Source organism: Amblyomma mixtum, chromosome 3 (genome assembly GCF_055824585.1).
Source record: "Amblyomma mixtum isolate Tamu chromosome 3, ASM5582458v1, whole genome shotgun sequence".
Lineage (NCBI taxonomy): Eukaryota > Metazoa > Arthropoda > Arachnida > Ixodida > Ixodidae > Amblyomma > Amblyomma mixtum.
The window spans coordinates 103,883,566-103,898,900 of NC_143014.1; the positions used below are offsets into that span (position 1 = coordinate 103,883,566).

The following is a 15,335-nucleotide window of genomic DNA, read 5'->3' on the forward strand; positions in this document are numbered from 1 at the left end:
TGATTCCCACCCTTGCGCTCAACCCAGCGCGACAACCCAACATTAGCATGTCAACCTAGTTCTTAGAAGTAAACTTCAACTTGCGTTTTTGTCAGCCGGCTATATCATTTGTCGGATTTTACTATTTTAAAGACAATAGCAATTTCTTCCTTCCAGAGGCACAGCTCCAAATATAATACCATCTGCACGCTAATTACTTGTAAGTAAATTGTTCATGATGACAAAAACGCTGAGATAGACTTCAATTGCCCTTTGACTACGAAGGATTTCCGCATAAAATCCGAAAAAAGTCAGTATTTCATTCGTCGAAATTAATATTCGCCGAAAAAAAAAACTAGACTTGGGTTCTGAAATAAAAACCGATAAAAGTCCACCAAATTTTCAAAAATAAAAACCAAAAAGTCCAACCTCTAGACCCAAGCCCACCAGCGGCATTTGCTGGCATATCTATCAAGTACCTTCTCACTCTGGATAGATAAGGCGTGAAAGGAGTTTGACCGCCGAAGTGTGATCCGTATTATCTTTGCCGAACCTGTACATTCAAGCATGGAATAAACAAGCAACAAGCAATGCGTAGACAAATGGTTTGAACATTCCCACGACTCTGTGCCAAGGTGCTTGCAACTGAGAACTAAATGTCGAGTTCTTCGCGATTTGTCCAGAAACCTCTGGTGACGTCAGCACCAAGCAAGAGGGAACATCTTTGTGTAATAAGCTATAAAAGCACAATAGCATAAATCACGTTAAGTCACTAGAGCGGCTTGTCGCGCGAAACCCGACAGTCAGCAGAAAGAATTAGCCACAAAATTTGACTAATTTAGAGGAAAAAAAATCAAAATTAGCAATTCAAAGTAGAAAGAGTGGAGCGCAAGGCGCAACGCAAATAACCACAATGAAAATTTTGCAATGGCGTCAAAATCCATAATTAGTCTATTTGCAAAAGCTTTAGGTTTTGCGAATATGTATGAACCATGTACAGGAACTCCCAAGGGAAGAGCATTAAATATGTCCGGAACATAATAGGATCGAGTGTATCTACCGAACTTGGTACGTGTATGAGGAATGGAAAATGAAGGTGCATGACGTATGCGCCGATATTTCACCACGGGTATATTACATAATAATAATAACGATAATGAATTGCTTTTGAGGAAAGAAAGGCGCAGAAACGGTCTCTCTCTCGGTGGACTCCTGAACCGCGCCTTGAGATAGGGAAGGAATGAAGGAGGGAGCGAAAGGAGGAACAGATATTAAAGAGGAACCGTAATGGAAAGCTGCAGATCAATTTCGACCACCTGACGTTTTTTAGCGTGCAGTGATATGCCATAGCACATGAGCGTCTTTTGCAATTCGCCTCCATCAAAACGCTGCCGCCAAGGCTGGGATGCGATTCCGTGTCCTCGGGTTCAGCAGCCGAACGCCATAACCACTGAGCCACCGCAGCCGGTGTCTTGTTCTAACGTTATCCCCACGGCTACAACTGCTGTGCAAAGTTTCAAATGCCTTCAAAGTACTCCCAAAGATCCCTAGCAGTTCTCATACCATTCCTGGCGCAGGGGTGCAGAGGTTAAGCGATGCGTCACTGCCCGACAGGTAGCTGAATTCAAACACAGCCACAAATGGGAGCCACCAAGGTTGCTTTTCCGGAGCAACCTCTTGCGAATAATCGTTAATTTAACTTGCCCCTGCCATGTTGAGCTGTTTGTGATGACGCCATAAGGTTACGTGACCTATAGGTTGCAAGTGGGCCACCTGGTTTTTCCTTCACGAGGATTTTCTGCAGAACGGCAGCTTTAACGCTATCGCGTTAAAAACTTATTTCTGCGTTGCCTCACTATAGTCGGATAATTAAGTAAGGCAGCACGAATGAAGGTGCCCGAAAATGAAACGAAGATGGGACAGGAAAGAGCGCTGTATGGACCGACTAGCCCAGCAAAAAGTTTTACTTGAATACCTTTCTTATATAGTGGATCATTCGTTATGTGTTTCTTCTCCTACGGCACAACTGGATGCCCTCGTCAATCAGCGCTCTTTCCTGTCCCATCTTCGTTTCGCCTTCGGGCACCTTCATTCGCTCTGCTTTACTTGTGTCAAAATGGACCAACAAGCCCAGCAGAAATTGGAGGAAGCACTTGAGCTCCGTTTCAAGGGTATGACGTGATAGCGTAATGGGTTAATTCCCACATATGCACAATGTCATTCTCTACTTAACATTCATAGATCCCTGGGTGTCCTCGTGCCCCTCCTGGCGCTGTGGTGCATCGGTTAAGCGATGCACCACTGCCCTGCGATGGCAGGTGCTCCCAGCAGTGGGAGCACCTATCCGGTGGACAGGTTGTGATGACGTCGCAAGGTCACGTGATCTAGGTGGACCACCTGCCTCCTAGGTTGCTCTCTGGGCACCACCTGCCAGAGTCATGCTCGTGATTTTTCGCTCACAACGCCGACGCAGGATTTTCTGCGAAACGGCGCCGTTAAAAGCTCTGCGAAGCGGCAGAAATAAGGCCCTCCAGCCAATGGCGTCTACTGATTTTCATGATCCCGCGATCCCCTTCTGTCTGCCACACACTGTGATGTCACGCTAGCAGGTCTAAGGGGATTACCCATGACGTCATGAGAATCGGTCGACGCCATCGGCTACAGGGCTTCATTTGAGGTGCATTTGCCGTTTCGTTCTTGAGTTGTATGTATCCGACTATAGTGATTAAGTTGTTATTCTTGCAGAAGAGAGAGCACGCACACCCCTTCACGCTGCTATCCGTTTCTCAGACCTGCTTTGCCTCTTTTTTTTTTCGCAAACCCGCCTCCCGCAAACTTTTGTCCACAACTGTACATACAGGGTGTTTTACCTAAGACTGTTTTCAATTTTTGAAAATAGGCTTTGTGAGTTAGAAGAGCGCTTATTTTCGGCATAGCATTGTCAATGGTGGTGTGACGCGTCAAGTAGCAGGCTGGTTAACTAATATGAAATGGTTAACTTTTAACTGTTGTCCCCTTTTATTGAGAGGTTTGTAGCCCACCGGAATTAATACCTACGTAGTTTTCAGATTTCCGAAAATGCCATTCTCGCCGTTGCTGCAGCGGAAGGAATTTTGGGGCCTCACACAGGCGAAACTGAAATTGTGCGGTCGGAGAGAGCGCTAGCGACGCCTACAAGTGCGCGTCACACAACGGCGCGAAAGTCACGTGCTCTTTTCGCAGCTCCCGAGTGGTAGGGGCAAATGGAGAGTAGTGAAGAGAGCAAGTGACAAGCACGCCACTGTGCGCTGTCTGGCCGGCGGTTTCGGTTTCGCCCATGTGGGGTCCCGGAATTCCTTGCGCTGCAGCGATGACCAGAATGGCATTTTCGAAAATGTAAAAACTGATACGGATATTATTTATGGTGGGCTACCAACCTGCCAATAAAAGAGGATCCCAACTTGGATAGTTAAAAGTTGGCTATTTAGTATTAATTAATCACCCTTCTAGTTCACACAGCTGTACTCTGAAGCGTATCACGGCTAACAATACTGTTTCGAAGAAAGCTCTTCTAACTCAAACAGCTTATTTTTGAAAATTGCTAACACTCTTGGGGGAACGCCCTGCAGTATATGAGACGGACAAGCTACTACTGAAATATAGGCGCGGCCAAAATAGTATGCACGCTTCGGCGTGCGGAGTTAAGTAAAGCTTTCAGCAGAAAACAAATATTAATTTTTCTAGGGTTTATACTCAAGTGCACCAGTGGCACTTGCCAACATTAATTACCTTCTAATTTTCCTAGGAAAGGCAGGAGGGAAATGCGTCCGTATTATTGTGGCCGTGACTGTACGTGTGCTGTATGCATGAGATATAAACGCGCATTATCACGTTCGTAAGCTACTCCATGCTTTCCTAAAGTGCTTCACTACTTTCAACTTCACTTACTGTTTACTCCTCTATCACGCCACATTGTATTTCCAAACATACCAAAAAAACATGACGCCACACCTCCATGACGATCTATGTCAAGCATAACAAGCCATCGGCGCAGGGACAGGACATGTATAACATTATACACGGACGCCACACGCTCTAATATGGGGCCATACGCGTATGCAATATATGCATCGAGAAAGACAATCACCCACACAGCTGGGCCATATTCCAAACCTACCAATATAACCACTCTAGACGCTCATGCGATAATACATACGCCATACAAGCAGCATCTCTACTCACTAAACACCGAACCACAAACATCAACATGTATACCGACTACAGCAAAGCCATTCACAATAAACAACGCCGACTACTGTAAACCAAGCCACATGCCATTCTAATAGAATGCTATAACCGCAATCCAAACATTACAGTCAGCCTGCGTTGGATACCTGGTCATGCTGGGATCGAGGGAAATGAGTCGGTTCATTAACGGGCCCACGAAATTAACATCCGTGCGCCCTTGATCTCCAAACCAAATCCAACGTCAGCGGAAGACGGCGCAACATACGAACAGCAAATAACAGGACACTACAAGGACACCACGCGAACCGCACAATTTTATTCCACCCTCATCCGTCACTCAACGCGCAACAAGCCCATGTCCTTCGCAAAGTTCAACTAACACTCTACTCACCCTACTAATACTCTGCAACTTCGGATGGCGCACGTCACACAGCTCATGGTCCGAACTGCAGGGAGCTCAGGGCAGACACAGAACACATTCTGTACTCTTGTAACGCTGTCATGACCTCCCCTTATTTCCCTTAACCTCCCCCTTTCTCCTGGAGCGATTGACTACAATATAGCTAGGCAGGCGACCAATGGGCCTTAGCGGAGCAAGGGATATTTTTCACTTGGCCTTAGTGCTGGCCTTGAACAAAATTTTTTACTCCTCCTCTTCCTCCTCACTACTTTTGAAATTCAGTCGGTATATAAAATTTGCATGACTTGCCAGACCCTCCCAGAAGCAACTGAACACGTACAAAGTACAGAATCCTGGGCCAATCATATGCGTCGCCATGATTCTTTGTGAGCTTATATTAGTGATACACGCGTAAACGTGCTGTGCTCACCCCTTCCGTACAAGCAAATCTTATTCTCGGTCATCTTTTTCCCAGAGACACACATAAACCACGCTGGTGAGATTTTGAAACTTGGAGGAAGCGAACAGATAAAATCGGCGCTCAGTGGATGGTCCGTTTTAACGAGCGGGTTTCGAGGTCCTTGTGGTAAGCGCGCCAGCCAGTGATTGCGAACAATGCGCCGTACGTCGTTAGGGCACAATCCGTTTCGGCAACCGCGCTAGCAGTGCAAAGGGTGAGGGTTCCCATTACTTCATAGGATCTCGTTTCTGTTCAGCGAAAATGCGGCGATATGGCAGAAAAGCGTGATGAGCGCTGCCAAGATGCCTTTTTTTGTTTTCTTCGAGATGAACAGTTTTCTTTCGCCTTGTTGCACCTCATACAAGGGAGATACTTTCCCGATTGTGCCATCCGTATACCTCTGGACTGTCGATACCGGGTAGCATCGCTGGAAAGGGATCATTCGAGCGCACTCAAAAGAGGAATCCTAGTTCGTCTATCCGAGTTGTTGACTCCTTTTGCTTTGTGTCATAGATGCTCAAGACGAAGTGCTCCAGTTTGCCGGCATTCTTCCTCTTTCCGAACTCTTTTGCGAGAGGGCTGTATAAAAAAACAGCAGAAGGCACTTCGAACGTTGGTAGCAATGAGATACTTCGTCTCTTCATGTACTTCAGGGGACCCTGAGCAAAAGTTATCTTAAACGAAAGTTCGCCTAAACGAAATGAATACGCTACGGCTTATTTTGACGAAGGAGAACCAATATCAAGATTTTAAATGCCGCCGCGGTGGCTCAGTGGTTATGGTGCTCGGCTGCTGACCCGAAAGACGCGGGTTCGATCCCGACCGCGGCGGTTGAATTTCTTTGGAGGAGAAATTCTAGAGGCCCGTGTACTGTGCGATGTCAATGCACGTTAAAGAACCCCCGGTGGTCGAAATTTCCGGAGCCCTCCACTACGGCGTCTCTCATAGCCTGAGTCGCTTTGGGACGTTAAACCACATAAACCAAACCAAACCAAGATTTTAAATGGATCTTAAAGGCATTTATTTCTTAATGCTGAATACTACTCGAATGCATGAGTATTGTGCACTTGGCACTTTTGATAAAATGGAGCAGTTTTCTGCTGGGCTTTTGGCATTGCGTATTGCTGTATCATTGTAATCTGAGCGAGTTCAGTGGTGCTGTTATTTTCATTTGGTACAATTGCTTGCTGAACCGCAAAGGCTTTCAACTCCTGCAGCCTCTCGCGCAGAAATCCTACGCTCATTGACTTCTTAAACAGTTTATAATTTTAGAGCGCGAAAGAAGGACAAGGATGACAAAGGAACACCTCAAAGCGCTGTGGCTTTGTAGTGTTCCTCTGTCGTACTTGTCCTTTTTTTGCGCTGTGGAATGAGAAGCATGAGGTACCAACTAGCTCAACAATTCGTTTTGAGCTTTTTAAGCAGGAGCCTCCTTCACCTAGCTGTTCTTGGTATAATGTGATGTAAGCTCTCGAGTAGGAAGTCCTGCACACATCTCAACGTTAGAGAGACATAATATATATTCTTCAAAAGGAACAGCGCTACATACAGTTGTTGCGCACATCGTTAACTAGGATACATTATTCCTTCGAAATGCTCAGAGCTATGGCACAATTTTAGAATTGCGCTGTACACTCTCTCACCGGCGAAAATTTCTGCATGTCTATCGAAAGAATTCCGACCCGGGTTAGGGCTTTCTGAAACGTTCGTAGGACTGAAAGTTGTAACTTGATGAAATGCGTTCAACTTAGAACTCTCTTACATTGCATACAATGCCGTTTCGGCAGGGGATTTCGCAGAAGTTCGTTTATCTGAAAAAAATTGTTCAGGCAAATTTTTTTTTAAATAGCATTTCACTGCATAACGAAGTTGAGCATATATTCCATGCGATGAAGGAGCCGAGCACAGCTTACTTTTGTGCTTGAAGTGTAGAGTAAGTCGAAACGCATCACGTATAATCGAGGTGCGGTTGCACGGGGGACCCGACCTGAAATACGCTTTGCTCTTTGAAAGGGTCTTCCTCGACGCTGAGGTGTGGAACTGAAACAGAAAACAGTTCATGATAACAGCGAGGTGAACAGACCCCATTTCACTCGGGCACTCTCCCTCTCGCTTCGCGGTCATCGTTTAGTAAACACCAGCGCACCACGCAGGCATTGCAGTCAGTCGGTAATCTGCCTCACTATAAACTGTGCATCACCGCGGACGCTGCCGCCGGGGACTGCATTTCACGAGGCGGTCTGCATGCGGCACCACTTCCTCGTTGGCGGACGCCCTCGCCCCAACCAATGCCGATAGCCGAGACTGTACAGAAAGTCGTGAAACGCCCTCGCGTGCGAAGAGGTTTGCGAACTTAGGTCACGCGAGCTCCGCCTTTCTCATCGCTGCACAGTTTTCGTGAGACGGAGCACATAAGCGCTCTCCGTTCGCTCGTTTGGCTTTATTTGCTCGGCACGGCGACGGGCGCAAGTTTCCGCGTATAGTACATACGCAGCGTTATCGACCAGCGATGTTTCGAGCCGCGTCGACCACAAACAAGCGCGCGGCCGTGCCGTGTCGTATATCTCCAGCCAACTATTCCCCCTGGTCCTCGCCCTTACGCGCGTGCCTGGCGTGGCCAGCTGGAAAACGAGACACGGAAGAGCCGCGGCCCCCGTCGCCCTCGCCTCGCCGCGCGCCCGGCTGCGGCGGCGCGCCCGGCTGCGGTGGGGAACAGCGTGTTGGCGTCGCGCGCGTGCCCCGTCGGCGAGTCTTTATTGCTGCGCACCTGGGCAGGTCGATGCGGCCTCGTTTCCAACTCACTTCGATTATTGCTAATACTAATTTGGCGCAGGTCTATGAACCGCGAGTTCACCGCGCGGGGGAGGGCACGTCCGGGTTCTTCTGCCTAGCAGAGAGCGAATCCGTTCGTCGCTACCCCCGCGCGCTCCATCCTGGGGGCTCTGAAACGATCTATACGTACGCATGTCCGGATGCACTCAAATGCCTTCCCATTAATACGACGCGAGTGAGCAGTTAATTTTGAACCTGTTTTTCTGCCGGTGAAACCACACCAGACAAAAAAAAAAATTGGCATGGTAGAATGGCTATAGCTGCGGAGTGTGGGTGTGCTTCCTTCCTGACGGCGTTCAGAAATCTCGAATTCTTTCATAATAAGCGTCGATGGATGGATGGATGGATGGATGGATGGATGGATGGATGGATGGATGGATGGATGGATGGATGGATGGATGGATGGATGGATGGATGGATGGATGGATGGATGGATGGATGGATGGATGGACGGACGGATGGATGGGTGGATGGATGGATGGATGGATGGATGGATGGATGGATGGATGGATGGATGGATGGATGGATGGACGGACGGACGGACGGACGGACGGACGGACGGACGGACGGACGGACGGACGGATGGACGGATGGGTGGATGGGTGGATGGGTGGATGGGTGGATGGGTGGGTGGGTGGATGGGTGGATGGGTGGGTGGATGGGTGGATGGATGGATGGATGGATGGATGGATGGATGGATGGATGGATGGATGGATGGATGGATGGATGGATGGATGGATGGATGGATGGATGGATGGATAGGAGCGCCCCCTTTGAAACGGGGTGGTGGCAATTGCCACCATGCTCAGCTTTTCTTTATTAATTTTTTTTGTTTACTGTGTTGGCAATTCTCATTAAGATTCTCCATCACCTTTGCCTACGGTTTCCTACAATTCTAACCCTATGCCACATCTCTGCTTTTCAGCCACCAATCCTCCAATCGCTTTTTGCTGACTTCCACTGCAGATTTATTTACATGACCGTTGTTATCTTTAAACCCTAGGGCCTCAGAAAGAGTGACTGTGCCTGCATCGACATCCGGATGGATACCATCACATTTGATTATGAGGTGTTCAATTGTTTCCATAGATCTACCACACACTGCACATGTGTCATCTTCTTCGTTAAATTTCTTTTTGTAGCTGCGCGTTCTAAGACTCCCTGATCTAGCTTCAAAAAGTAGGGCACTGCCTCTTGAGTTATCATAGAAAAATTCTTTCCTGATCTGCCTTTTCCAGAATCGATATAGTTCTACACTATGTTTCTTTTCCATTGAATTCATCCAATTTTTAACTTCCGCGTTTTTAACCTGTCGTTTAATGTTTTTTTTTCTCCGTCCTCATGACCGGCATACTTACTGGTTAGTTTTCTAGTTCTTTTCCGCCACTGTGAGTCAACGTTCTTTCTGTATAAATATTTAAATACCTTAGCTGCCCATCTGTTATCGTCCAATTTCCTCAGGCGTTCTTCATATAGTATTTTACTCTTAGCTTCCCGTGCCTCGAACGATGCCCAGCCCATATCCCCTTGTACTGCCTCGTTTGTGGTTTTACCCTGGGCACCTAGTGCTAATCTTCCAACAGCTCTCTGATTTACGTCTAATCTCGACTGAACTTCTGCCCTTAAGCACAGAACCGCATTGCCGAAAGTAAGTCCCGGCACCATTATTCCTTTCCAAATACCTCTTAGTACTTCATATTTGTTGTACCCCCATAATGCCCTATGTTTCATTATCCCGGCGTCTCTTCGTCCTTTTGCCCTAAGAGCCTGTTCATGCTTTTCCGTGTATATCTGCCCTTCGTTTAGCCATATCCCGAGGTATTTGTATTCGGCCACTTTGGGTATTTCGTGGCCTTGTATTTTAAGCACCTGCCGCAGCCTTCGCTCGCAGCCTTCCAGCGCTAGAGGCGGATTTTACGAGAACTGCTTCGATTTCACTCCATTATTATGCATCTCAGAGTCGACGAGGTGATTCAGACGATAATGGAAGCGCTGGAGACCTCGAAACCGAGTTGTGGACGGGAGAAAATGAAATTAAAAAGAAAAAAAAAGAGTTAAGATGATGTTTGGACGCGCCTGTTTAATTTTTCTTTAACTGTCACTATACTGAACACTTATTCACGTTGAGTTTATGCGTGTGTCCCAGTGAGGCAGTGTTCAGCCGTTTGTGTGGCACAGCCGCGCTTACCGTGCCGACCGGCAGGATGCAAACAGGAAGATACACCGCGCTTCGTCACTGCACGTCAGGCTTCCACTCTGACATTCCCGCCATCCGCGTCCCTGCGAGGGATTCAACATTCAAAAGTTTAAAAGCGCCGAGTGACGATGGTTAAGGGCGAAAGTCGAAACGAGGCTTGCTTTATACAATCATTCACTGAAAGACGAACGGTGCACTCTCCAATTTTATAGATTAATTAAGCGGAAAATCAAAGCGAACATGCACGCGTGTCCATAAATATTTCGATTTGTAGACGATCTCTCTTTTTCAGGAAACAGTCTAGCACGGCGTTATACTACATTATAACTTTAAGAAAAAAAAAGAGATGTCATTCGAATATGTTATTTTCTGTGTGAGTTATCGCCTACTGCCTTGCTGATTCGCAGGCCCATCAAGCTGTCAGAAACAGCTCTTTCCTCGAAAGTGCGCCATAATTCTCTGGGAAATAAATGAATTATTAATCTGAAGAAAAAAAACGAAATACACTCAACTCTTTCTACCAAACAACGCTGTGCACGTATGATTTGGCGCTGCAGTATAGGATGGGTACATGTTTTCTTTCTTCAAATGCATTACGCGCGAGAGGTCTGTGCTGTGTATACTAAAAAAAAAAGCGTTTTCTGCTTAATTCAAGGGCAATTTTTTTCACATTTGAATTGTGCATGCATACTCACACATAGCTTCTTGAGGGGATTTTAAACTGTAAAGGTCATCTTAATCACTCTGCCTGCCGTTACTGTGTTGGTATCGAAATAATCTACAGGGACTTTTCTGGCGGTCTGAATGCGACTGCTGTGAGCGTACCTGCGTTTAGTCTTTGGTTTTCTGACAGTTTAATTTGTCGTCATGTGCGGTCAAAAGTAACACACGATAAATTTATATTTCTTCACTGTCCCCACCACTGCACCAACAGTCATCGAAACTATTGAAAATATACAGCCTGCTGAACAAATATCTGCGCGAAAATGAATCAAGCTGGGGGTATTCCAGCTGACTTTGCTCGGGTAAAGCAACCTGGGTCTCACACTCCACACCGGTGGCTGCGTTTTAAACAGCCACGTGCTAGTGCAATGGCGCATCGCTTGCCGCTGCGCCACTGAGCCAGTAGTGGCATCAGGACTCACCGCGTGACGCATTTTGCGTATAGTTGCGTAGTCGGAATTGAAACAAGTTCGGTACTGAAAAGATTTGGAAGTGAAAGATAATGGACTTGGAATTGGAATAGGATCAGAATTGGAATACAATCAGAATTAGAATAGATTAATTGGAGAGTTAAAGAAGAATAATGCTAAAGCTGTTTTGACGAGTTCGTTTATCATGACGAAAAATGTAGCGCTCGAAAAACAGCACGAAACGAAAAGGACACCACATGCACTAACTTTCAACTTAAATTATTCAACGCAAGTACACGTCTTTGTACACTGCGAGAACATGAGCATGTCTTCCTACAATCCTATCGCACAGCTAGTCACTTTCCGCCGCACTTTCTAGATTTTGTTCGTGCCATCAGAAAACACCATATCCTTCCTTGATAGCGAAACAGAGGGAGTGCTCGCACTATCATCGTTCCAGTTTTTTTTGTTATTTCTCTAGGCTCCGTGATCTCCCGTGTTTGTTGTTTTCTACTCCTATTTATGACTTTGCATTCATTGAACATCGGACTGCATACTCATGGCTTGCACTCTTACTGTTCACCAAGGTTTCCTTTACAATTTTGTGCATTGTTGCTGTGTTCTCGTAGCCTTTCAATTAGACACGTGCCGGTTTGGCCTCGGTCGCATTTCGAAGGAGGCGAAATGCTTGAGGCACTTGTGTTGTTCGATGTCAGTGCACATCAAAGAACCCCAGGTGGTCGATATTATCTGGAGCCCTCCAATACGACGTCCCTCATACCTTGAGTCTCTTTAGGACGTTAAACCGCATAAACCAAACCAAACCAAACTTTTCCGCACGACATTGGCAAGGAATATAAAACCCCTTCCGCACAGTCAACAAATTTTTCTTGAGCTTCTTACTGCAGATTTTCTTGTTTACAGGAAACGGATTTGTCATCTTACAGGTTTTTGCCAGTTTGTCTGGTGCTGAAAAAACTACTCGAACATCTGCTTTCTGGCCTATTTTCTTTGGATAATGTGAAATATTGTGCATATACGGGAGGACTGCCGTTTCCTTATACTTCTCAGGAAGGAGCCGCCGCGGTGGCTCAGTGGTTATGTCACTCGGCTGCTGACCAGAAAGACGCGGGTTCGAACCCGGCCATGGCGGTCGAAATTCGATGGAGGCGAAATTCTAGAGGCCCGTGTACTGTGCGATGTCAGTGTACGTTAAAGAACCCCAGGTGGTCGAAATTTCCAGAGCCCTTCACTACGGCGTCCCTCATAGCCTCAGTCGCTTTGGGACGTTATATCCCCATAAACCATAAACCAAACTTCTCAGGAAAGCCTCGAGAATGACGCTTACTGATCAGGCCTTCGGCTACAGACACCAAGATATTTTTGCTCTAACCTGCTTCTCCAAACCATTTCACTTCATCTTGAAACTAATCTTTATCAGGTGTTCGCACGACTTTCCCAGGTGCTAGAAAAGTCGCGAGAGCACTTGATAAACACTAGTTCCTAGGATGAAGTGAAACGGCTGCAAGAAGCTGGTTATCCAGAAGATAATAAGGGAGTAATTACTCGTTTCCATCCACCCAAGCGCAGCCATACTGCTTTAAAGAAAAGCTATACAGCACAGAAACTTCGTAGTTGAAGAAAAATTCTTCCTGGTCCGGAGTTCGAACCCACGACCACCGCTCCACCGGTGCAGCCGCTCTACCACCTGAGCTAACCGGGATGGCTAGTATATAGTAGGGCGAGAGCAAATTGATCAATAACTCGAAGTTGGAACAGTGTCAGTCAAATTTTTAAGGGAATCCCCCAAAGTGGAGCAGATTCGTAACAAGGGAGTAATTACTTATTAGCTTCCACCCACCTATATCAAAGATATCTTGGTGTCGTCAGCCGAAGGTCTGATACTTCATTCTCGAAGCCTGCTTGAGAAGTATAAGCCAACTGCAGTTGTTCCGTATTGTACAAGATTTCACATTATCCAAAGAAAATAGGCCAGAAAGCACATGTTCCAGTAGTTTTTTTTAGCACCAGACAAACTGGCAAAAATCGTATGATGACAAATCCGTTTCCTGCAAACAAGAAAATCTGCAGTAAGAAGCACAAGAACAAATTAGTTGACTGTGTGGAAGGCGTTGTATACATTCCTTGCCAATGTTATGAGGTAAAGGATACGCAGGCCAAACCGGGAGGTGCCCAATTGAAAGGCTACACGGACACAACAAAAAATGTAGAAAATGGCAAAGGAAACCTCGCTAACACTATCAAGAGTGCAAGCCAGGTGTATCCAGTCCGATGTTCAATGAATGCAGTCATAAACAGGAGTATAAAACAGCTAACACGGGAGATCACGGAAGCTATAGCAATAAAAAAACTGTAAAGATGATTGTGTGAGCGCTCCCTCTGTTTCGCTATCAAGGAAGGATCGAGATAGTGTTTCTTGATGGCGCGAGCAAAACGTAGAAGGCATGGTGGAAAGTTATTTGCTGTGCGATAGGAATGTGGGAATATATGTTCATGTTCTCGCAGTCTACAAAAACCTGTACTTGCGTTGAATAAAAATCAGTTGAAAGTTAGCGCATGTGGTGTCCTCTTCGTTTTGCGCTGTGTTTCGAGCACGTCATTTTTCGTCGAAAAATGAAAGTTTTTTTTCTGCATCAAGACAAATGATCGCCCTTTAATCTTTTTTTCTTTCGGGGAGAGGCATGAATTTAATTTCGGACAGTTATCTCAAGAAACGCTTATCCATGCGGACAAGCCGCAGTATATATATTTTTTCGTGTATTTAAACGTACGCGTCGGAAACGCGTGTTCGACCTTCCCTCAAAACAACCTCGTCATATGCGAGTACAGTTATCATCCTATACTTTTAAACTCTTTCCAGTGGTTCGAAAGGAGAGAATCCTGCGCGCGTCAAGGTCGCATGACGTGTAGCGTTTTAGTATGTTGCGTCCCGACTAGTGGCTCCCAGCCTCCAGTGCGTGTATACCAGTTTGACACCGGCCACGCCCTTGCCGCTTCTTCAAAGCTAAGCTATTTTTCAGCGAATGCGCAGCCTTATATAGGAGAGTCTCAACTAAAAGGGGCAAGCGTTCGCCGCCATTCGAGCCCGCGGTCTTTATGTCCGTCCGAGCCGACCGCATGTCTCGGCCAGTAGAACCGGCGCGTACTGTACATTATAACGACGAAGTCGTTAAAAATTACGGCACACGGGGGCGCTCGTTTCTCTCGAAAGCCGTATTTGCCGGCTATCACCATGGACCTTGTACAGCTGGCTCGAAGCGGCGCCGCAGATAGCGGCACTCTGCGCCCGTTGCAACAGCAGTGTCCTCATTTCTCTAGGACAACGCGAACAGAGGCGCAAAACGCCGGACACAGCCTCATTCAGTGCAAGTATAACGCTTTCTTCGGCGCGCATACCATTGGATGCGGCAGTTTATGCTTCGGCGAACCTTGCGCTTATCCGTCGCATATTTATGTCAACTAGCTCGTCGCAATGACATTAACGGCAGCAGACACGGGGGCTGTGAACAAACGCGCCTACTATTGCTACACTGTCGAGAAACTGAACAAAGAAAAATAGAGGTTTTGCTTTGCATTGATCGACGCACTCGTTTAGGCACACGTGCCCGCGCATATCGCCGACATAGCTGTCGCAACAGCGCTCACGAGCGTCCATGAAGAAAAAAATAGTAGAAGCGCGGCTTTTGAGCATTGCGCGCTACCGCCGGGATAAAACGCGTGCTGTTGGTCGTTCTGTCTGTTTGTTGTATCTTCTTCCGCGCGTGCTCTCGTCGCTCGGCCTCTGTCTCGCGAATACACCGTTTCTAAACGACCGGACACAGGCACTGCTGTGCTGCGGTCACTGCGAGCTCTACTCCAATAACGAGGTGGAGAGCTACGGGAGGGCCGTTGCAGGTAAATGAAGCAGTAGGGCGGGAAGCCTACAACACGCGCGACGCCAAAGACTGACAGTGGGAGACGCCAGTGAGCCGGCAACCCCGCATCCGCTCGCTAACTCAAACGAAGTGGCCCGCCCGCCGGAAAGATTGCCCCCACCCCCATGCAGTCAGCGGGTGAGCCCGGGCAGTTGCTACGCTCGCCAACGAC

The 15,335-nt window shown here is 47.0% G+C and overlaps 1 protein-coding gene across 1 annotated transcript in view; it reads left to right on the forward strand.

The window, feature by feature from the left end:
- The window catches only part of Gdap1 (ganglioside induced differentiation associated protein 1), a 59,693-nt gene that overhangs the window by 32,424 nt on the left and 11,934 nt on the right, over nucleotides 1–15,335 (forward strand). The gene's annotated exons all lie outside the window — the stretch shown is intronic.